At 48.3% G+C, this 25005-nt stretch overlaps 1 protein-coding gene across 37 annotated transcripts in view; it reads left to right on the plus strand.

The window, feature by feature from the left end:
- PPFIBP1 (PPFIB scaffold protein 1) overlaps positions 1–25005 on the plus strand; it is a 1024139-nt gene that overhangs the window by 431924 nt on the left and 567210 nt on the right. The gene's annotated exons all lie outside the window — the stretch shown is intronic.

The following is a 25005-nucleotide window of genomic DNA, read 5'->3' on the forward strand; positions in this document are numbered from 1 at the left end:
CTCCTATTGGTTTCTGCGTGCCTCATGCATCATTTAATATTTTTGTCAACCAAGGCAAAAGGAAATTAGACAAGGAGCAGTTTAGTCCTGGGTTCAGGTATTTAGTGCTTTTTGTAAGTGTTTTAAGGTACATGTTTTTTCTCTTCTGTATGCCCTATTCTTCAAGTTTTTCTTTATCCTGCAGGTAGTTCATTTCACAGCAGCTTATGTGTATGGCACATCTGTCCATTGCTGTGCACTACTGAAACACCTTTATTGACCGTGCACTGTTTGCACATTGCTCCACTCTTTTCACAGGAGTAGATTCAGTATATGAGTGGGAAGTCATCAGTTAACATATTCTTCATGAGTTAGTGGTGTTCTTACCCACACTCATAAGTAATTCAGACCTCCTATAACCTTCTAAACAGGCAGTGCCAACATTTACTTTCAATCTTTCCTGTGTTTTGAGCCTTCTTCCCTTTCATGATTCACTATGTTGATGAGTATAGGCAGTTCAGCTGCTTCCGCCCCCTGAATATTATAGAATTTTGACATAACCCATTGCTTTTAGTAACCTATGGCTTTCAGCCTGCCTACTGCCTATTTGCTGGCAGACCTTCAAATATGAAGGTCTGCTACAAAGAACATATAAATCCAATAACATTGTTTAGGGGACTTGCCAGTTTTATTGATGGAGCATTGTATGGAGTTCCTGGGGCAACTCCTCCATTTGGCCACTTCAAGATTATTGAACTTTGTGAGACATTTGTCTGAGGGCACATGCTAGTGAGGGCAACACAGTGTAGGAAGCTGGCTTTGTATATACTATACCAAAGTAAGGTATAGTGTGCACAGAGTCCAGTGGAACCCCAAAGGTAGGCAGAGGTAAAAGTAGATAAAACCTTAGTCTCTATTTGTGGTAGTGTGGGCGAGCAGTAAGGCTTTATCAGAGGGTAGTGTTAAGCATTTATTGTATACACTCAGGCAAGAACTTATGTCACACATTCAAAGACTGAACTCAAACCAATTTGTTTGTATAAAAATATTATTTAGATGGATTTTATTTTCTAGAACCAAGCCAGGCCTGGTACTGGTAAGTATAATAACACTTTGCTGGAATAATGCAGTTTGAATGCAGTTGAATGCAATTGGATTAGTTACAGGTAAGTCGTTTGTTTTTAAAACGGTTTGAATGACTTTTCAGTAACTTTTTAGATTACTTTTCAAGTTACTATTCAGATTACTTTTTTTAAAGTTACTTTCTCTGCTCAGTGTGATATGCCTAGATCTCACACTGGTATATTTCCTAGAGGAAAGATAAGTAAATCAGTGTTTGTACTTATGCTGTTTCTTAAGGTTTCATACAAACCAACTCCACAGGACAATTTTCACAAGAAAGCAGTCAATGCAGTCCTATGGGAGAAAGCAATGTTATCGACTTAACGGTAAGTACTTAGGTTTGGGAGTTGATATTCTGGGTTTAGAACCAGGGTTCCCCCAGGGTCAACGATACACTCTCAAAGCACCCTTTGCAGCACTAGGGCGGGTGAGGGTGCAGAGTGCTGAGGTCCAATGTTATCCAAGGGGGGATAGGGGTCTCCGGTTGGTGGCTGCTCACGAGCAGGCCACAAGGTTGGGGGAGAAAAGCTCCTGGACTTAGGCTCAGGGCAAAGGGGGATCCGATTTAGCACACAAGGTGCATCCACAGCGGCGCAGGGGCGGCCGGGTGAAGGATAGTGTTTTGGCGTCGGGTGCCCTGTTATTTTCAATGGGGATTCTCCGATTGCAACAAACACTACAGGCTCTGGGACGAAGATGTTCTGGAGGCGACCACTGGGTAGAGAGGTAAGTTGGGATGTCTTGGAATGCCGTGACACCGGGACACCATTGGCTGGTCCACCCAAGACCATGGGACGTCAGGTGCACGGGTGTTTTTTGGCGTGTGGTTTCTCTTTTCGGATCCGGTTGCGATGGGGGAATCCTCCAGAAAGGGGCTGCAGGCGTCGTTTGGATACTCGAGGTAGGTCGGGTATCACCAGATCCCAGGTCAGGATCACGGGGGAGAGCTCCTCTTGGTGTTGGGCCACTCTAACTCTGGTTGTGGGCGTCGGTTGCAGAGTGGTGCAGACTTGGCCGGAGCCAGAGTCTGTGGGTGAGCAAATCCAGTGCTTACAAGAGACAAAGTCTGGTTTGGGAGGGGAGGGCAGGTTCTCAGGGTTCTTGTGGGCTGCTGGCTGCAGGACACACCAGGATTTTGCCGTAGTAGGTCTAAGTCGGGACAGGCCGGTAGGGCTGGGGACAAGTCAGTTTGTGTCCTCCTCCTCTTCTTCTTCTTCTTCAGCAAGGCTCTTCCGTCCTTCTTCTTCTTGTTTCTTCTTCTCTAAGGAAGCAAGGTTCAGGGTTGCCCCTAAATACTAAATTTAGGGGCTTTACAGGTAGGTACAGGTCGGGACCAATGGATCCCTTCTTTTGGGGTGGGTACATCCCCTATTATGCTACCCTCCACGGGAGGGGGCCATAAGCCTCACTCTGGTTGGCTGGTTCCCTTCATCTTCAAGATGGTGGGGGACTAAGTGTTATGCTTTACCTTGCCTCCCCCACCTGAGGGGTGGGGTTGGCAAAGGTTAACACACCTCTCCTCCTAACTTTTTTTTTCCTGCCGATTTTCCCACCCAAAGTCGGGGTCAGAACCAGTGGGGGCCAGTTGCTAGGAGCAGCAAATGTCTTGGGTAGCTCACAAAGGCAGCAGGCCTTTGAAGCTTCCCCTTCGTGGATCCAGCCCATCCTGGGGAAGGAGGCTTGGCACCTAGTCCCAGGATGTGCTTTGTTTCAGGACTCCGCGAGCAGCAGGCTCTTGACCCAGGGGTCCAGAAGCATGTCTGGTGGTGGCAGCTGGCAAGCAGCCACTCCGCCAGGACACTAGAGTTAGGTTGTTTTTCAGGGGGCATCTCTGAGATGCCCTCTGAGTGCATTTTTCATTAAATCCCACACTGGCATCCTTGTGGGTTTAATATGCTGAGAAGGTCGATACCAAGCTTCCCAGTTTTCAGTAATTATTGTGCTGTGGAGTTTGAAACTACAAACTCCCACACTATATACTCTTTATGGCATTACTGCACTTACAATGTCTAAGAATTGACTTGGACGCTGTAGGGGTACAGGGCTCGTGCACCTGTACCCTCACCATTTGTATAGTGCACCTAGCTAGAGGGGTGGCTTACCTATGCCAGGGCAGTGGATTGTAGGCATGGCACACACGGATGACATGGCTTGGCAGTTCGGGCTGGATTGTTCCCATGAGGCACAGGGTCAGACTGATTTGCATATGGCCATGTCTGAACTGGGGTGGCAGAGTGGGAGAACGGTGATTGATTAAACCCAGATCAGTTGACTGGGGGTGAGTGCTTGCAATGTTCAACACTGTCCATCATTTCCTTTGGTTTTTGCTTTGTTCGCCATAAGTTGGCAAGGTATGCTCAGACGTGAGCCCCTTGCTCACTTTGCCACTGGATTCAAGCAAGCCTGGCTGAAGACGGCTGAAATGCCAAAAACCGGTCCTAGGAAGCTTGTTTCCGGTCCAGGGAAGACATGGCTTGGCAGTTCGGGCTGAACTGTTCCCATGAGGCACAGGGTCAGACTGATTTGCATATGGCCATGTCTGAACTGGGGTGGCAGAGTGGGCTAAAGAACGCTGATGGATTAAACCCAGATCAGTTGACTGGGGGTGAGTGCTTGCAATGTTCAACACTCCGTCCATCATTTCCTTTGGTTTTTGTTTTGTTCGACACACAGATGAGTGCCATGCCAACTCTTCACTTTGTTCTGCACCAAAGCACACAGCCTGCAATGGCAGTGTGTGTTAATAAAGATACAGGGCCCCTAGGGGTGGCACAATAACTGCTGCAGCCTTTAGAGGCCTTTCCTTGTCACAGTGCCCTTGCTACCCACGGTACCTTTTACAAGTGACCTGCATATGGCCAGAGAGTAGCCAATTGGGTTTTGAAACAGTACAGTTTAGGGAAAGAACATAGGCCCTGGGTACCTGGTTGGCAGGAACCCAGGGCGCACACTCAGTTAAAGCGCATCAACATTAGGCAAAAAGTGGGGGGCAATCATGCATAAAGGAGCACTTTCTTACACACAGCGAGTAGAAAGATGTAAATCTAGAGTTGTCATATAGACCAGTTAACATCCAAGGCTTACACATCCCCTCGCCCTCCTTTCCCTGTCCTGGCAACCTACCTGGTGTGATAGAAATGCAAGCCTTCAAGATGGTGGAGGTATTGGCTCTGGGCTTATAGAGGCCAGGGACTGTAATCAATCCATCAAGTAATTTGTAAAGCGCACTACATACCTGTGAGGGTTTCAAGGCGCTTGGATGGCGGGGGGGGGGGGGTGTTCTGCTGCTATTGGTCGAAGAGCCAGGTCTTGAGTTGTCTCCTGAAGGTCAGCAGGTCTTTGGTTTGTCGTAGGTAGAGGGGGAGGGTGTTCCAAGTCCTGGAAGCGCGGTGGGAGAAGGATCTGCCTCCGGAAGTTGTTCTATGGATGCGCGGGACCGTGGCCAGGGCATGGTCAGCCGAGCGGAGTTTCCTGTTGGGTACGTAGAAGGAGAGTCGATTGTTGAGAGAGGCTGGTTCGGTCTTGTGGAGTTCCTTGTGTGCGTGGATCAGGAGCTTGAAGGAGATTCTCCTGTCGACTGGGAGCCAGTGCAGGTTCCTCAGGTGGGGGGTGATGTGGTCACGGCGCGGGACGTCGAGGATCAGGCGTGCAGAGGCGTTCTGGATTCTCTGCAGTCTGTTGATGAGTTTGGACGGGGCTCCGGCGTAGAGGGCGTTTCCGTAGTAGAGTCTGCTGCTGACTAGGGCCTGGGTGACTGTTTTCCTTGTGTTTGTCGGGATCCATCTGTAGATCTTGCGGAGCATATGGAGGGTGTTGAAGCAGGTGGAGGAGACTGCGTTGACCTGTTTGGTCATGGTGAGTTTCGAGTCGAGGATGACTCTCAGGTTGCGTGCGTGGGCGGTGGGGGCCGGGGGGGTCCCCAGTGATGTGGGCCACCAGGAGTCATCCCATGCAGAGCGGTTGGACCCGAGGATGAGGATCTCTGTCTTGTCTGTGTTCAGTTTAAGGCGGCTATCCTCCATCCAGTTGGCGACGGCCTTCATTTCCTGGTGGAGGTTGGATTTGGTGGTGAGAGGGTCCTTGGTGAGTGAGAGGATCAGCTGAGTGTCGTCGGCGTTGGAGATTATGTTGAGGTCGTGCTGTCGGGCGATGCGTGCTAGTGGTGTCATGTAGACGTTGAACAGTGTCAGGCTGAGGGAGGATCCTTGAGGGACGGCGCAGATGATCTTGGAGGCATCGGACCGGAACGGCGGGGAGGCGGACTCTCTGAGTTCTGCCGGAGAGAAAGGAGGTGGTCCAGTCCAAGGCTTTCTCCCAGATCCCTGCGTCTTGGAGTCGCGTGCGTAGTGTGCGGTGGCAGATGGTGTCAAAGGCAGCGGAGAGATCCAGGAGGATGAAGGCCGCCGTCTCGCCGTTGTCTACAATGATCCTGATGTCGTCTGTGGCGGCGATGAGGGCGGTTTTGGGGCTGTGGTTGCTGCGGAATCCTGATTGGAATGGGTCCAGGATGTTTTTGTCTTCGAGGTGACGGGTGAGCTGGGTGTTAACTATCTTCTTGATGACCTTTGCTGGGAACGGAAGCAGGGAGATGGGTCGAAAGTTCTTGAAGTCGCTTGGGTCCGCCTTGGGTTTCTTCAGTAGGGCGTTGATCTCTGCGTGCTTCCAGTTCTCAGGGAAGGTGTCGGTCTCGAAGGAGAGGTTGATGATTTTGTGCAGGCGGGGTGCAATGGAGTTTCTGGCTTTGTTGAAGATGTGGTGCGGGAGAGGGTCGGACGGGGATCCGGAGTGGATTGTGCCCATGGTCTTAATTGTGTCCTCGATGCTCACGTTGGCCCAGGTTGTCAGGGTGTCTGGTGCGGTGGGTCTGGTGCGGCGAGGTCTGCAGGGGTCGTCCGGGGTTTGAAACTGTCATGGATGTCGGTGATTTTCCGGTGAAAGAATGTGGCGAGGGAGTCGCACAAGACTTGCGATGGTGGGATGTCGTTGGCACTGGAGCTGGGGTTGGAGAGTTCCTTCACGATGGTGAAGTGCTCCTTGCTGTTGTGTGCGTTGTTGTCAAGGCGGTCTGTGAAGTTGGTCATTTTGGCGGTCCTGATGAGGTGGTGGTGGTTGCGGATGGCGTCTTTGTGGGCAGCGCGGATGTCTTGCGTCTTGTCGTTGTGTCATATGTTCTCCAGTTTCCGGCAGGTGCGTTTTGAGTCGAGGAGTTCCGGGGTGAACCAGCGGACTCTTTTGCTGGTCTCTCTGCTGGTGGGTTTTTTCAGCGGGGCTACGGTGTTTGCGCAGTAGTTGATCCAGCGTTCGAGGGTGAGTGCACCCTCATCGGGGCTGGTGGGGTTAGTCGGAGGGTTGAGTGCGAGGCTTGTCTGTAGTTGTTCTTCAGTGACTTTGCCCCAGCAGCGGCGGGGGGTCTGTAGTGTGCGGTGGTGTGTGAGGGGTTTTCGGAAGGAGAAGTGGATGCAGTGGTGGTCTGTCCAGGTGAGTTCGGAGGCGTGGCTGAAGGTGACGTGGGGGCTTGAGGAGAAGATGGCATCTAGCGTGTGGCCGGCGATCTGAGTCGGCGTCATGACAAGCTGTTTCAGTCCGAGGCTGGCGAGGTTGTTGATCAGGGTGGAGGAGTTGCCGTTCTCCAGGTGATAGTTCAGGTCTCCGAGGAGGATGTAGTCGGTGGAGGTCAGCGCGAGCGTGCTGATGAGGTCGGCGATGGAGTCACAGAATTGAGGACGGGGTCCTGGCGGTCTGTAGACGAGGGTGCTTCTTAGGGTGGTCTTGGGGTCTGTGTGGATCTGGAAGTGCATGTGTTCGGCGGTGCTGAGGGTGTCGTTGGTGTTTGTTGAGACCCTGATGGTGTTTTTGTGGACGATGGCAATTCCTCCTCCGGCCCTGTTGGTGTGGTCTCTGCGGGTGATCTTGTACCCGTCTGGGATGGCTATGGCGATGTCTGGCGCGGAGGCTTCATTCATCCAGGTCTCGGTCAGGAAGGCGAAGTCCGGTGATGCGGTGTCAGGTAGGTCCCAGAGTTCAACGGCGTGTTTGTGTGCGGAACGGGTGTTGATCAGGATGCATCTAAGCTGGTTGGGTTCCGTCGTGGCAGGCGTCTTGGCGCTTTCGCAGCAGGAGAAGCTGCAGTTCCGGCAGGTGAAGGGACCGTGGGTGCGCTTCGGGCGGCCTTGCAGCAGGTGTGGGTCCTTCCTGGGTTGAGAGCGACGAGGGTGTTGGCGTCGTAGCGAAGGCGGCGGTCCTCGTGGATGCTGCGGGGGCCAGGGGTTCTGGCGCTGGGCGCGGTCCAGGCTCGGACGGGCGCAGATGGGCTTGCATTAGGCGCGCCAGCGGCGCACCCGCTGCGCGGCCGCCATATATACGGGGAGGTGGGGAGGGAGGAGCAGCTGGGAGGCGGGAGGCGAAGGACGGGTGAAGCGAATGGGTGTGGAGGGGGCGGGGCCGCAGGGGAGGCAGCAGCGGGTACGGGCCGGGGAGCGGAGCGGGGCGACCGCGGGGAGGAGAAAGGCACGGGTAGGGGTCGAGAGGGCACAGAAGGCAGCGAGAGGGGCACAGAATCAAGGGGGCAGCAGTAAAAGAAAACAGGGCACAGAATCAAAAAGGGGCAGCAGTAAACAAAACCGAGGCACAGAATCAAGGGGGCAGCAGTACAAGGAAAACGGGGCACAGAAACAACAAGCATTGGCATAGCCAATAGGTCTCGCCTTTGGGACCTTATAAGTGTTTAGCCATGCAACAGTTGCATAACTAAATACGTATAAGGTCCCAAAAGAGAGACCTATTGGCTATGCAAAGCGGCCGTGCGGCCGCAAAAGTTAAAGTAATCGCAGTAAAGTGCGTCGCGCACGCCCGCGCACATGCACTGTAGCTCTAGGCTGGCCTGGTAGCACTTTTTGGAGCCCTCGCAATCAGTTTCGCCAGACCAGCGCATGCGCTGGGTCAGGCGAGACCTAAAAAGGGGCAGCAGTAAACGAAACTGAGGCACAGAATCGTGGGTTCAGCAGTACAAGGAAAACGGGGCACAGAAACAAAAAGGGGCAGCAGTAAACGAAACTGAGGCACAGAATCAAGGGGGCAGCAGTACAAGGAAAACGGGGCACAGAAACAACAAGCATTGGCATAGCCAATAGGTCTCGCCTTTGGGACCTTATAAGTGTTTAGCCATGCAACAGTTGCATAACTAAATACTTATAAGGTCCCAAAAGCGAGACCTATTGGCTATGCCAAGCGGCCGTGCGGCCGCGAAAGTGATCGTGATCGCGATCAAACATCAAAGCGGCCGTGAGGCCGCGAAAGTGAAAGTAATCGCGCTCAACAGCGGCGGGCGCGCCCGGGCACATGCACTGTAGCTCTAGGCTGGCCTGGTAGCACTTTTTGGAGCCCTCTCAAAAAGTCTCGCCAGACCAGCGCATGCGCTGGGTCAGGCGAGACCTAAAAAGGGGCAGCAGTAAAAGAAAACGGGGCACAGAATCGGACGAGGGGGCGGGGGGGCACAGGAGAGGAGCGGACAGGCAGAGAAGGTACTGTAGAGTGGATACAAACCAAGGCCACCACTGGCCACCAGGGATGAGGCACAGGTGGAGGCCTGCGGGTGGTGGAGGGCCTCGACGTAGGCGGCGATCAGGACACTTCAGCGGGGGTGCAGGTGGCGTTGCAGCGGGGGGGGGAGCGACCTACTAGGAAGGTCAAGGGTCCAGAGAAACCAGCTCTATGCACCTTTCAGGACTGAGAATGACGGAGTAGCTGAGAAAGCCAGGAGAGTGCATGGTGGTGTCTGAAGCCACCACTGATGGTTGTGCTCAAAGAGCAGTGGCACCTGCCGACCACCAACTCAAAAAGTGACTTGAGACAGAATTCTTTTAGTAGTGATAAACCTATTGGGCCATATTTACTAACAAAAAATAGATTTTTTGCAATAGGTAAAATAAAAGACAAACAATGAATTACAATCCTTGACAATATTATTGTTTCCCATGCAGTGTATGCTATACCTAATCATCCTAAACTTCTAACCACCCTTTTACACAATGTGTTGTGAGCTTATGGTCTGACTCCTCCCCAGGTCCTCTAGGCATCCTCAGTAACCAAATCGAGTCTATATCCTCCACACAGGATACCCTCTTGGGTAATTTGTGCGATATACAAATCTACATTACATGACTGTGTACCAACAGTGTCTTGGGTGAACTGAAGCCTTCAGCTGTCAGTTGTTTTAGGCATTGCTGACTGAGGGAGGAAGACTCGACATTCATACCTGATTCAAATATAGAAAATGATAGCAACCATCACTGAGTGGAGTCCCATGAACAGGCCCTGTGCGGACCACCTTGATAGAAAATGTGAGGGTTCACACTTGGGGAATAGTGCAAGATTTCTGAAAGGCAGAGCTACGGTGGGTCATCATATTCCCCCACTGAAGAGAGAACCAACATTTTCCGCAATTTAAAGAGGTTACTGGATGAAAAATTAAAATTGGGTTAAGTAAGCTGCATTGCCACCATTAATGATCTGTAAAGTACAGGTGAGCTGTTGATTGCGGTTCCTAGAAAGGAGACTGTGTGTTACTTATGAAACATGCTACCTCTGCCTCCAATCTTACATTCAGAAATGTCAGAAAAACAGCACAAAAGTCATATTTTCACGTTGAAGGCATGATATATAAAAACCACCGATTATCCAAACAGTTCGCCACACAACTCTTTGAAATAGTCAAAGCTAGTAATAACCAGTCGAGTTCTCATACCTGTGAAGACCCTGGCCATAAAGCGCAATTTGCTAACTTGTTTGATGGGTACGTGAAGGCGGATAAAGTCTGCCTATTCAAAATCCGTGACTCAAAAAAACGTGTACTGTATCAGGAAAAACTCAGTCACGTTGACTTCATTTTGATGTGATCTTGGAGGACACTCTTAAATATTTTTAATTATGCGAATCCCAACAATTGCCATACTGACCTACCCCAAACTAACAACTCTAAGAAATGGCTACCCATCCGCACTCTACTAAACGTATACCTGGCTCATTGAGTTTTTCCAGATGGTCTCAGAGTGGGTAAAATCACACCCTTACAGAATAAACCATCCACCAACTCAGATTACTTAAATAATGTCTGACCTTTTTGTAGGGTTTTCCTTGCCAAGATAATTGCCATACAATTCTCTCAACATATTACTAACATTGACCCACTTGATGCCTTGCAATCTTTTTTTCAGACAAAGCCACAGTAAAACTGTTTTGCTACAATGGTAGCAGGTACTTTCCGCGTCCTTGATCCTGGAAACTCTAGTTGACACGTTCTACTTGATTTACCTGCTGCCTTCAATGTTGTTAACCTTGTTACTCTTATTAATATTCTCAGAGAATATAGAGACATTGGGGGCAAAGTCTTAGAAGAACTGGTTCATTTCCTAGCTGACCAACCAATCCCAAAAGGTGAAACCTGGCCGCTGTATCTTAAGCTCGACCCTCTTGTCACAATGTGTTTCCCAGGGTTCAGTTTTGGCTCCAAATCTATTGAACCTTTAGTTGATTTTCTCCTTGTCTGTTGGTGTCCAGTTCCTTGCTGTTGCACTGAACAAAGTACAGGATTGGATGACTGTCCACCATGTGAAACTAAATCCCTCTAAAACTGAGTTCCTCCTCATTTCACGGTCTCCTGCCATTACACTGGTTCAATCCTGGATTGATTCTAGTAACATCCTCAATGGTAAAACCGCTATGATTGATTGTGCTAGATATATGGCTGTCTTTCTGGACAAAAAATTCAACCCTCAATATCCAATCAACTCCATGGCCAGGAGTGCATGTTTTCAGTTGAGACTGTTATGGGGGATCCGTCAGTTCATTCCAGCTAAAGATGCCAGTTCAGTCCCTGGTGCTGTGCAGAATTCACTACTGTAACTCCCTCCTAATTCCCATTCGCAAAACTTAACATGCTTCTCAAATCCGTACTGCATGCAGCAGCTCATTTTATCAAAGGGACTTTGTTTTTTTAGATGGTGTGTATGAATCACACGTTTTTTCACAGAGCTTGCTTTGAAACCAGACTGTCAAACTGATCCCATCTGGTGGCCAACCCTCTCTTTGGAACACAGAACATTTCTCCTAGAACTTCCTGCATTCAGGAAAGAATGCACAAAGACTCAATCTTTCTCAAGCGGTGCAACCAGAGTCTGAATATCCCTCCTGCCGCCGTACTTGCCACCAAATCCCTGGCTATTTCAAAGAAAGCTCTTATGTTTGAAAAATATTTTTTCCTCAGGATTCATCTAACTTTTCTAAATATGCATCCATCACAATTTCACTGGTAACCCCCCCCCCCCAGTCGATCTCTGTTCCTTTTTTATTATACTCCGCTCACTTGATTTGCTCTTATGTTAACTCTTGTTTAACCTGTGCTGTAATTTATCATGTTCTAGTTGTGTATTGATACTGCCCCTTTTCTAAATCACTCTAATTCTATTTCTTCCATGTCCGCTGTACATAATATTGAATAAATAAAATAAATTGTGAAAGATTTTGTTTTGCAGTCACCACAACAGGTAGGCAAACTTGTGTTCAACAGTTAACAGCTGGTTTCTGTTGCAGATTATAGTGTATTAAATGGAAACTTCAGAGAAAAAACCCAATTGGACCTTCTGATTTTAATCCAGCAGCACGGTTCTCTACTCAGTTTCATTCACTCAAATTGGGTATGCATTGATTCTAGCAGCATCTTACACCCTTTTAAACAAGCATTTGCAATGCAATAGGTCTCGCATTTACACAAGTTTAAGCTATTGGCATTGTAAATGAAAATGCCTTTTAGTTATGTTTTTAAAAATGAAAACAAAAATAAAAGGGATTGTCATTTGCAATGTCAATAGCTCAAACTCGCGTAAATGCGAGACCTATTGCATTGCAAATGCTTGTTTTAGGGCTTGTGCCTTGCCCGAATGTAGCTCTTCACTCGTACCGAGGGCCTCGGGGCGCTAGCTTGTGCCTGGGAGAGCAATTCAGCAGCAGTGTGAACACCCTCGGAAGTCCTCGTGAGAGCAAACCCGACATCTGCACTCACATGCATGCACCCGGCGGCTGCAGGGAGGCGCTATGAATTATAGATCACTCACTATCCCTCAGTGCAGCTGGGGCTTCAGTGGGCGGAAAGTGGTCAGCAGAAAGGGTCGGGCGGAAGAGGGCATCCTTTCTGCGAAGTGCAAAGCTTTAGGGAGCAGTGGTCACCGGGCTTTGTGTTGGCAGCGTTGTGGTGCACTGCACACACTGTGGTATGTTTTAAATCCTGAGCTTGTGCTTCCCCCAGACCAAACACTTTTAAAATATACTGCCTATTGTTATGGACGGCATGTGATTCCTACACCTTGTAATCCTCATTGTCTTATGTAACATTTCCCATACGCTGATTTGCACACTTATCATTCACTATCTGTGTATCATGTGTGTGATGTAGAGTGATCTGACATCCTACACGGGTCTGAGTAGTGTAATAAAGCGAATAAAATGAATCTTATGGAGGAGTATGGAGAGAGGAGGGGCATTGTTGGAGGGTGGTAGTGAGTGAACTTGTGACAAAGGAGCTCATTAGAAGGGGGCCACCAAAAAAGATTGACGCACATGGTGCCACCAGTGCTAAAGCATTCACTGCTTGCAAGAAACAGCATTTCAAAACTGAAAACTTCCATTTGTTTTAAAGCAGCAATTTCCCTAAAGGAAACGGAGCTTCTTTAAAAACAAAATAAACTTTACATTTTTGAAAAACTTCACTGAGATTTTCCGGTTGCCCCATGGACCACTGCCCACTCCACCTGAAGCTGGCACTCCAATTTGCAAAAGGAATGTGGGTTCCAAAGGGGAGCTATCCCCCCAAATTGGGAGTCAGTGATTTAGTAATGGTTGTGGAATGGAATTACGGTTACAAAGCGTTGGTTCCTAGGGTCCTGATTGCGATATATAAGGACTCCCTAAACACGTGCCTTCCAATTTGCGATTTGGTGTCCATTTCTAAACCATTCGGAATCGCTAAATGGGTTTAGTGCATTAGAAAAAAGGTTGTAGCTTTCACAAGCCCCTTCATTTACTGAATCGGAGACCTTACGAATGCTAAACCCCTTCACACATGTGGGCCATAGTGCCTGAATGTAAAAGCTGTGCGTTTTAATACGTGTGTTATGTTTACTTTGCGGCAGGGTCTCGCTTGTTTCTTTCCACATTTCTGCTAGTTTGAAGTATTAATAAAAACTAATCTCAGTTAAAATATTTGAACAGAAATTATTAAGCCATAATGAGCACCTTTATTATAAGGGTTCATTCACTTATGTAACATGTATGTGTGTTTTAAGACCGTGGCCCTCCGCGCTGATGTGTTTTGTATTACAAGCGTCTGTCTCCGAGGGACCCCAAACGGGACGTGTCACTTCGGGTCGGTTGCCAAGACACCGACAGCACTTTTGTGTGTGTGCAGAGGTGACAGACAGTGACAGGCTGCGGATAAGCAACAGGCGAGGGGCCGCGCTGCCCACTCCTACCACCTCCACAGCCCATATATCTCCAGCCTCCATCCTTGTCACGGAAGGGGCTGGCCGTGCTCCAGCCGTGAAATGACTGTCAGAGGCATAAAAGAAACAAGTGTTCCTTAATTCCGAATAGGAACAACAAACAAGCGCCCCGTTGTGTTTGCGGGGGATTGGTAGCAGCGGAGAGGCAGATGTGTAACTCATCTCTGCTTGAGAGCAGGCGCGCCGGCCGCCACTGGGAGCTAATGGTGCGTGCAGAGCCCTGACAAGACAGCCCCTAATTGTGGTCTTTACCTAATCCAGCCAGCCAGGGGCAACATCTGTACCGCCAGGGCCTGCAGCTAGCGGCAGGGGAGTGCCTACAATTAAAGGCGGATTGCCCCCAGAGTCAGCGTTTATTCAGAGCAGGCAGCAAGTTTTCAAAAAAATTGAGATTGCAAAATCATGACACCAAGCTGGGATGAGGAAAGACGTGATAAAAAAAAGAAACAAGGGTCAAAGCGGCGAAAGTGAAAGTAATCGAGCAGAGCCTCAAAGGACTGGGTGAGAAGGGAGGGGGGAATGCAATTAGCAGAGGAGCAGCTGTGCATGTGATCTCGTGCACTCAAGGTTTAGGCCAGCCAAAAGACTGTGGGTAGCACTTTGAAAATCCCACATATAAAATATCTCTTCGAGCCTTTGGCTCGCGAGACCTAAAAAGGGAGGGAACATTTGCAAGGCCTGCTCTCAAGACTTCCCTCCCTGTCTTTTCTAATGGCAGACCCTTCCACTATTGATATAACCAGCTGAGTCTCTTGTTTTGTCTTTATTCTTGCATTTTCCTTCCCTGTGCAAAGCTAGCTTTTTTCCCGGGGACGTCAGTCCATGTCTTATCTTTGTTGTGGTTTTTCTCCAAAATATCAAAAATGAGGCAGGTATCTCTAAGAAAAACAGAAATCCTGTAATCAAGATGGGATGTGCACAGACTGTATTTAAAACACAGAAGACTGCACATAAGGGTAGCAGAAGGGAAGCGTGGAAGTGACGATCGCGTGCCCATAATTCACTGGCTGCTCAGATATGAACTTGCAGCTTTGTCAATTGATAATACAACAGGCTTCTCCAACTACTTGCTTACCAGCTAGCTGTAAGTAGCTCTTCTGTGTGCAGCCGTGCAGCCTAGTCTTCTAAATTGAAAGCTTCAGATTGGTTGAATTAATATATTTATACATACATTGAAAAGCGAATATTCAAGATAAACATATGTATATATTCAGAAATCATAAGCTGATTGGAGAAAATGGTTGAGCATTGAGCTGATATGTGAGTGAGAAATCATGCGGCGAAGTAGGCGACTTATTACTAATATCTTTTTTCTTACATTCCTGCTGGCTAATGCACTGAGGTGCTCACTTCTAGTAATCTTGCGTATAGTCTCCACTAATATAATCTTAACTGGTGTGGTCACTGTTGCAACACATATATTCTTAGTAGCTCGGATGATTATCATTAAAAGTAAGTAGATCGTATTACAGAAAAGGTTGGAGACCCCTGGTATATAGCTTCTCCTGCTGATGGATGGCTAGTTGTCAACATACATATGCACACTGATGACAAGTGATGCTTTTGACTCCTATTCATAGTACAGATTCTACAGTTCGCCCTCAGTAATTGTTGGTATTTACAGCCTGTTCCTGGGTGCTTGTAGATAGGTAATGATTGCAGCCAGTGCTTGCTAGAGGATCTCTTCGCTGGATTCCTGCATACACTGTAGAAGTAATTACGGTTAGATTCTTAGACCAGCAATCTCCAATAACAAATGCTCATCTGATTTAGATCTCTGAAGAGTTGTTGAAAAGCCCGGGCTGTTGGCAAACACTCCACATTTGGTTAGATGAAGAAAGCCGCTCTTATTTTTTACTAAAGATTTTGAGAGGCTGCAAGAATTACATTTGTCAAATATTGAAATAAGATGAGGAAGCAAAGTTAGCAAATACCATGATCAATATTTACAATGGACCAGATTATTATTTGGTTAATTCTTCAGGGTCTCCGTGGACCTTGGGACACGTGGACAGTGACAAGATGATTTTGTTCCGTATTGTAGCCATTAGAATAATTTTTCCTACCAGCCATCAGTTAGCAAGTCCCTACTTTTCGGTTTCCCTGGCTTTATTTTTTTTTTTTAATTTCTTTTATAAATCTTTTTATTAAACAGTCTCGACATAGAGGTACAATTTCCCAATGGTCAATAATGGGATTAGCAGCGAAATCAGATATGCATACATATGCAATAGTATAATTCGTCGGAATTCACGGAGAGGGGGGGGATCATCACTGTCAGCATCACGGGGAGGGGTACAGATATCGCCACGGTATGCATTCCAGGGGGCCCAAATCTTAGACCATTTTCGGGGGCAGCCCCAGGCCACATAAACTGTCTTTTCTCGTAGCATACACCAGTTAAGATCTTTCTTCCAATCTGCAATCGTGGGTATATGTGGGGCTCCCCAGAGTTGCGCAATATTTCTCTTGGCAATCATGCAGCCAAGCGTGACCCACCGAGTGGTATAAGTGTTGAGATCGGTAGGTTCCCAGATGTTAAGGAGGCATCTGGGCGCTTCTGGTTTGATTGCTACCTCCAGTGTTTCGCTCATGATTGCATGTATGTTACGCCAATATTCCTGGATCAGCTCACAGTGCCATAGTATGTGTATGAACGTGCCCAACTGTGTGCAACCCGCCTACAAGATCCGTCCGTCAGCCCACCCATATGCATCAGTTGGGGACCAGTTATGTAAATTCTGTGAAGGATCTTTAGTTGTACCAGTCTTGAGTCACGCCGGGATCGCAACAGTTTTGGGGGAGGAGACCGCTGTCTGCCAACTTTCATCGTCTAGCTCTATTCCGTCCTCAGTCCATTTGTCTTGTAGTGCCAGCCGGGGTCCTCCATATTATTAATACGTTTTCGATAGGTTAGGGAAATGGCCATTTCAGGCAGGTAGCGTGTCGGATTTGCAAGTACCGAAAAACTCGGAATCCGCCAGCGCATATCGGGTTTGGAGAGTTTTAAAGGGTTTCACGCCCTCTGTGCACCAAACTTCCCTAACATGGGAGATGGCGATTAGATCCCATTTGTCAAAGCCCTTGGAATTTCCCAAGTGTCCAAGTTCCTGCGAGTCCCACAGAGGTGTGGCGAGAGTCAACCTATTGTGCCAGCCAAGCGACTTGGTTGCAGAGTGCCAGATTTTAACTGTGTGGTTGGTGGGGCCAGTGAGTGGGTATCTGCCTGGTTTAGAATATAGCGCACGGGAATAGGCCCCGTTCGGAAGAATCCAACGATCCATAAGGAACCCCGGGTTGTCAGGGCGAACATAAGTGCCATGATTTATTGCTGTGAGGTGCGCTGCCCAGTAATATTTTTTAATGTCTGGTAAACCGATACTGCCGTCATACCAGCTGAGTGTGAGCTTTTTCAAAGCAATACGCGGTCTCCCTACCCAAAGAAGCTCTTGCTGGAGCCTTTCAATTTCTTTAAAATCTGAGTTTGGGACAGGATCAGCCGAGTTCTGTAGGGCATATAAGAAACGGGGTGAGGACATCATTTTAAATAAGGCCGCTTTGCCCAATAGTGAGAGTGGGAGTGACTTCCAGTTTGCTATATCACTTCTGAGTCTTTGCAGGGGGGGAGCCAGGTTACGGGCGTGTTTGACAGATGGGTCAAGAGAAATGAATATGCCCAAATATTTGAAGCCTTCTAAGACTATATGGTATAGGACAGTTTAGGGGTAAATGAGGGAGGCCCCCCAAGAGGACATACAGCAGCAATTTTTGCCAATTGACGCGTAACCCAGAATATCTGCCAAAGATGTCCAGGAAATCAAATACTGCAATCAGGGATCTCTTTGGGGACATGAGATACAGAAGAATATCGTCTGCATATAGAGAGATTCGGTCCTCCCAGTCTGCCGACCACCGCATGCCACGGATCATTACATCCTTACGGATCCATGCCGCCAGTGGTTCGAGGGCCAAAGCGAACAGTAAAGGAGAAAGGGGGCACCCCTGGGGGGGGGGGGGGGGGGGGGGGGGGTTCCCGGCTAAGTGTGAAGGGCTCTGATTTCCTGTAGTTCACGACTATTTGAGCCATCGGCGCGCTATATAATAGTCGCACCCAGCGGCAGAAAGTAGGCCCAAACACCAATTTAGCAAGTACGGCAAATAGATAGGGGCATTCCAGTGTATCAAATGCCATGGTGGCATCTAGGGAGACTATAATTGCATCCTCGCATATCGTCGGTACCCTGCCCAGGACCTCGTGCAATCTACGCAAGTTTATAGCAGTGTTTCTTCTAGGCATAAACCCTGATTGATCTGGGTGCACTAGGTCCCCTATAATCTTAATCAGCCTAGTGGCGAGCACTTTAGCTAACATTTTTGGTTCCGCATTTGGTAAGGATATGGGCCGATAAGAGGCGCATTCAGTTTTGGGATTCCCTTATTTGTGGATCGTACCAATGGTTGCAATTCTCTGATCATATGGCAGTGATCCCTGCTTAAGGCTGTCTTCGAACATGGACTTTAGATAAGGGGCCAATTTATCTGGACGGAGCTTGTAAAGTTCGATTGGGATACCATTTGGGCCAAGGGCTTTTCCCGAGTGCCGCGCTCTTATTGCAGTTGCTATCTCGTCAGCGGTTAGGACACTATCCATAAATGTTTGGTCGGTGTCCGAGAGCATTGGAAGGGAGATATCTTTAATAAGGTCAGAGAATTCGGTCTCCGGGTATGGCGACACCGAGTCATATACTGTGTAGAAGTGGGCTGCAAAGTGATTGGCTATGTCTTGGGGGTCTGTAACGGGCGACATGTCAGCGCCTCCAAGTTCTGGCACGAGCCTGCTTGCATGGTCCTTTTTATCCAGCCAGGCGATTAATTTGCCAGCTTTGTCGCCCCATTCATATATCCGGCCCAACCTGTCTTGTCCCATTAATTTGGCACGAACGGTGACCAGTGCCCGGTATTCGTCCTGATGCAGACGGAGCGAGTGGAGGGCTTCAGGTGTGGCATCTGAGTTAACGTCTTGTTCAAGACGGTGGAGCTCTTGTTCTATGTCAGAGATGTCTTTTACCCTGTCTTTCTTGGATCCCGCGATTAAGGAAAGGGCTTGTCCCCGGACCACTGTTTTGAAGGCTTCCCATAACGTTTGTGGGGACTCAACGGTGTGTTTGTTCTCTAAGAAATAATCGTCAATAGATTTATTGAGGTATTTTCGTATTTATGGCTTCTTTAGGTACCAGGGATTGATAGGGGCAATGCGTCCCACTTGTGTGTGGTCTAGGACTATGTGGGCCCATAGAGGGGAATGATCAGAAATACCTCTAGCCAGATGTCGGATCTCATGAATATCCGTTATTTGTGGAGCTGGGACAACTATATAGTCCAGGTGGGAGAGACTGTTGTGTGCCCTGGGGTGGAAAGTGTGTTGGATTTTGTCTGGATTGTATGCTCTCCATCCATCTACCAGCCCCATCGCCTCCAAAAAACTGGAGAAAGTGTGCGCAGCTTGGGGGCGTTGCGCGAGGGGGGTGTCTGTCCAGTGAGCCCGATATTATCGAATTAAAGTTGCCGCCGAGCACAAGGTGCCCGTCAGGCAAAATGAGCAGTACAGCACTGAGGTCAGTGAATATTACAGCCTGCATCCCTGGAGGTGCGTATACTGACATAAAAGTGATAGTTCGGCCCTCCTATGTGCCCGTGACCCCAATATATCTGCCTCGATCGTCTACACATGTGGAGGTGAGTGCTAGTGGAAATGACTTATTTTGCATTATGCCACGCCACTCCCCCCCACCCCCCTCCCGGAGTTGGATGTAAAGCCCGCGTGTGCTATTGAATAACCCCATCTGTGCATTGCTTTGCACGTGTTGCCTATGAGGTGGGTTTCCTTGAGTAGTAATATATCCGCAGATAGTCTCTATATATATATTGCAATACAACACTTCTCTTAATCGTATCCCCCAGTCCGTTAGCATTCCAATTTAAGATTTTGACTTCTTTGTTGCGCTGTACTCCCATTGACAAGCTGATGGTCACTATTAGTAGCATCACATTTATGCGTTGTACCGTCGAGATAACGCCAAAAACAACAAACCAAAAAAAACAATCCCTCCCAACAACCCCCCACCCTGCTCCCCTGCACTCCGGGCCCAGAACTGCCCATGGTCCTTTAAATGCAGAGTGCCTGTCGCCCAACAATACTACTAAAAGAAGAACGTGGGGGCAGGCTTTAGTGCCCCGTTAACCCCCTTCCTACCGTTACAGAGTACAGGTGCAGTACATGATGTATACAGATTCCACAGACTATGAGAGATTTCAGTACTTCGGTCAATAGTTCAGTATCTGCATGCGCCAAAGGTTCGTGGACGGAGCTCAACTGATGGAGGAAACAGGCGGGTCAAAGTCACCAAAGGCCTTCCCTTGAAGTTTCATTGTCCGTTTCAATGGTCATCAGTGTTTCTTTCTGGTGAGGCTCTCAGGCTGTCCAGCCAGTCAGATGCCACTTCTGGGAGGTTGAAGAAGCGGGTTTTCCCATCAATCTCAATTCTCAGACGTGCAGGGAAAAGCATGGCATATTTTAGTCCTTTTTCACGCAACCTGCGTTTGACATCTAGGAACGAGCGTCGACGCATTTGCACTGCCCGGGTGAAGTCGGGGAAGAATTAATTTCTGAGTTGTCTAGGTGGATCGGAGGAGCGACCCTTGCTGCTTGCAGAATTGTATCCCTGTCTCTATAATTGAGTAACCGGGCCAGTTTTGGACGGGGGGAGGGGCTCCCGGCTTCGGGCGACCCCCGGGCACCCTGTGCGCTCTCTCGATAACAAACAGCCTAGACAGGCCTTTTGGTTGCAGCTTTGTTGAGATCAGGTTTTCAATGAATAGGTCAGTGGCGGGACCCTCCGATTTCTCCGGCACCCCAAGAACGCGGATGTTGTTGCGTCGCAAGCATCCGTCATAGTCGTGCAGCTTGTCCTCCGTGTATTTACGGAATGCTTGAAGTTCCCAGACATCTGTTTGCAATTGCGAAGTGTCTTCCACAAGGCTGGCGGTGGTAAGCTCCAGCTGCTTGACCGTTTTGCAATATTTTGTGAGATCAGCCCTGATCAGTGTCACTTCCGAGGAGAGGGCGTTGATAGAGGTGCGGACCCTGTGATAGCTGCCATCAAGTCCTTCATTGTAGGTTCCGCGGGATCCTGCTCTGCTACGCTCTGCGTCTTGTCGCCAACTCCCTTCCGCTCGGGCAGGTCTGCCTTCGGGCATGTATAGCGCTCAAGCCTACTTTGCTGAGATGTTCTGGGGCCCTTTGCTTTAGACATGGTGAGGACTTTCTCTGAGTACCAGGCCAACTGTGTGCTAGTTGAGATTGTCGCCGGGTCGCCGGGTCTAATCCGCCTCTCCAAAGTGTTAGTTAGGGACAGTGAATCAGAGGCGAGCAATGGAGGGCGCCTAGGGCGTTGTTATCTATAAAGCACTGTTGCCAGTCCCTGCAGCGATACTTGTGCACTATAGAAGTTGTGGGGCTGTCCCATCTCCAGACTACCAGACCATCACAAGGACTAGCTGATTTTATTGTTCCAGGACCCAAGCAGCATTGTTTGGTGTGACTCTAGTCAGTGAGGTCCATTCGCGATGGCTCAGATGTAGGGGCTAAAGATGTGCCAAGGAAAAGGGGGGGAGCGGGGGGGGCGCCCACTCTGGGTCCTCAGGCAGCTGGCATTGTCGACGTGAGGATATAAAAAATGCGCCCCCCCCCTCACCCTCACCCTCCTCTAGGTCCCTCCCGAATCACCCCGACCTTAATTGGAAAAGTCCTCCGAGGTTCAGCCAGTCTCAGGGGTCACCTCAAAAAGCGAGGTGCGATCTGACGAAGTTAAAGGAGGCCCCGGGTCACGCCCGCGACACGCATGCGTAGTCGCTGTACTTTTGCGGCTTTACTGGGATGCTTGCGCAGCAGAGGCACACCGGCACTGTGGGTTCTTGTTTGCCGCAGGTGCAGCCGCGTGGGTCTCCGCGCGCTGCACCGGAAGGCTCCAGGCGCTGCCCCACACGAAAATGGCTCTGAGTCAGGTTGAAGGCTTTGGCGTGTACGTATGGGCACTTTTCGTTCCGTTGCGTTTCCTGGGTGTCAACCCGTGCTGATAAAGGGCCTTAGGCAGTGTGTATCACAGCTCCAGTCACCGGTGAGTCCGCTCTAGCGGGGCTGCAGGGTCCGGCACCACGCTGCTAATGGCTGCTCAAAGCTCGCTATTGTGGTGGGTGAGGTCCGGTTCTGTTACATGAAACCCAGCTCAGAGCCTGCAATCCTGGAGCCAGAGCGTGGGGCTGTAGTGATACGGTCCTTGGGGGTGCTTGAAGGCGTTGTCTGAGCCTCGCGTGTTCTGCCTGCACCCCCCCCCCCCTCGGGGTGGGAAAGGGGGGCACGCCGGCACCCTCGATGTCAGCTACGGCCTGCGCTACCACTGGAGGCCCCAGCTTTCCCTTGTCACAGGCCCCGAAGCGCCGATAAGGATATCTTCAGCCCACAACCTCCGATTTTGCTCAGGGCTGTATTGTCGAGTACCGCTCTCACTCCGGTTGTTAATTTCGCACCTTTGATTCGGATTTATGCGGCGGATTAGTGGGATAGGAAAGGAGGGCTCTGGAGAAGCCCTAGCAAGCTGGCATGTTGGTTCGCCACGTAGCCACCCTGGCTTTATTTCTTGATGCTTTATTTCCCCCACGTCGGTCCTGAACCCTAGCCCTACAGACATTTGATGTCACCCTTCCAAACTCAGTAATGCAGGCACAAACCTACACTCCTCTAAATGTTCATCTCCACCAATCAAATCAGACTCTTGTCTGCGTTGGAAACCTCTGTACCATTTGGGTTTTCATCCCCAGACTAGCAAATGCATTGATGTACCATTGGCTGGTTATACACTATAGAAACTACAAACAGTAACACGTAGGGGTTTAGATACTAAGACCTTTTTTACTATGGAATAATCCCTGCCAAATCCTTGAAGATTGTATGACCAAACAGCTCATCTAGCATCTGGTGAACGATTTCTGCCATCTACTGATTTGTCACTGGCACTGCCCCTCTTCCCCCCCCCACCCCCCTCCCCCCTAATCTGTGTACTACGTCTCTGGTTCTAGTTCAGTTTCAATCAGCCGGTTTAGCATTGCCTGGTAGCTTAGTGATTATGTTTTGTGAACCTTTGGGTACGTGCCCTCCATTGCTCAGTTACGTATCACGCTTATTGCCCATATGCGTCAGTTCAGGTGAAATACCCAGGCAGTGTGGTCAGTATCGTAGATGATGGACCTGCCATGTTGTAGCACATCAGGAGCTCGCGTGCTGTACTAAAATGTCTCGGTGTTCGAACACTAAAGAGATGCTTGGCTACCTTTACATTGAGCTGAAGTGAAAAGGCTGACTTTGTCCATTTTCTCTTTCAATTTCCCCATGTTGCAGCGTTTTGGCATCCTTGTTTTATAATTCTTGTCTGGCAATGGCCTGGGAATGTCAGAGTTCTGGATGGTATTCCCCTGTAACCCCTTGACAAAAGGAGCAGGATAAAGTGGTGCCATTTATGCTTCAGTAAAAAAGCAAGAAGTCCCTAGTAGAAATATGTACAACCTCAAGATAAAAAGGCAGCACTATACACTGTAAATACAATTCTCAATGACAGGCCCAATGTTCCCCATCCAGGTTATTACAATGACACTTAAGAATCAACTGAACAGTAATCCCAACACAATGTTTTTCAAAATGTACAAAATCAATTTTATTCATAAATTTTTCTTAAAAACATAATTTGCAAATGTTGAAAAATTATTTTTTCAAGTACATACAACAAATTTCATCAACAAGAATTAAAAACCAGAAAACTACATAAAAGTCGACGCAGTGTTTTGGTGAAATGTTGATTGATCACCTTCTTCAGGACAGAGTTTTCTACAAATTCAATACACAAAAATACATAAGGTTAACTTTTCTATTCTCCTCCATATTCATATTCCACATTTATACATTTGTACCCAATACAGCAAGATTCCTCGTAAATTACCGCCATTTATGCTTCTGCAGTCTTTTACTTGGGGCATCACATCAAGTCCTCTCGACTTTATTACTTAGGGTAAAATAACACTGCAATAATTTTCCCTTCAGTGATTTGTATTGTTAAGAGAAGTGATTTTTTTTTCTTTCACATTTTGCTCCATTTACTGCTGCTTTCTGAAGTGTATCACTTTTGTCTGCGCAAATGGCACAAATGTGTGCAACTAAGGGCTAGATATAGGAAGCCAAATTGCGATCGCAAACGCTGAATTTCGCAGAATTTCAGCGTTTGCGATCACAAGTTGCTGTGAGCAATGTAGGTAGGTAAATACCCTCTTGCAAAATAAGGAATCGAAAAAATTGTGAGTCCTTATTTTGGGCAAGCATTTAGAGAATCGCAATTTACAATTCCCTAAATGCTATGTTAGTAGGCATCGCAAATTGCGATTTTGCCTTAAGGAATCGCTAATTACCGATTTCCTTTAAAAAATGACTTATTTTTTCTCTTCAAAGTGCCATGTGGCACACATACATGCCCTTAGGGCATGTATGTGCACACATGCACATTTTAGGGGTGCAACAGGGTGTCCTTTTGGAACCCTTGCACCCTTGAAATTGCGCACACAATTTGCGAGTGCCTCTTGGTTACTCGCAACTTGCGTGCGCAAATCTCATTCATTCCTATGGGCCTTGGCCCATAGGAATGAATGGGAAGGTATTCCTTGATTGCGAATCTCAATTTGCGATTCCCAATTAAGGAATATTAAGGAATCGGAAATATGTTTACGATTTCTGCATACATTCTATTTTGCGAGTCCTTAATAGCGATTCAGTAAAAATCGTCGCTATCAAGGATTCGCAAAATTGACTTTACCTACATCTGGCCCTATGCCCTTACTATCTGACCCCTTTTAAGCCCCCATCCTCATCTCCCCCCATCCTCCCGAGTTATCATAAGGTTGTTGCTTGCTCAGTAATGTAAAAACTGTGACCAAATATCTTTTGGTTTGGAATATGTTCTCAATAATCCAGTGTTTCTATGTGTAAGCTCTTCTCCCTGTATCCGAAATTGTTCCTTTCTAACTCTCCTCTTTTTCTGAACTAACATTTTTCTTATGCATGCTCTCTGGCCTGTTGCTTTATGACCAGGATAGCAGTTTTTCTGAACTGTAGGGCTTCTTCGTGTTTATTGGCCTTGTTAATTGTTAAATGTGATTTCTGGTAGTTATCCTGGAAAGTCCTAAGAGGAGCGATCCAGCTGCACAAAGCCTCAATAGGGAGTATTCGGTTTAATAAATCGGAGGCAGTGAAAAA

The sequence above is a fragment of the Triturus cristatus genome, chromosome 4_1, assembly GCF_964204655.1.
Source record: "Triturus cristatus chromosome 4_1, aTriCri1.1, whole genome shotgun sequence".
In the NCBI taxonomy this organism is placed as follows: domain Eukaryota; kingdom Metazoa; phylum Chordata; class Amphibia; order Caudata; family Salamandridae; genus Triturus; species Triturus cristatus.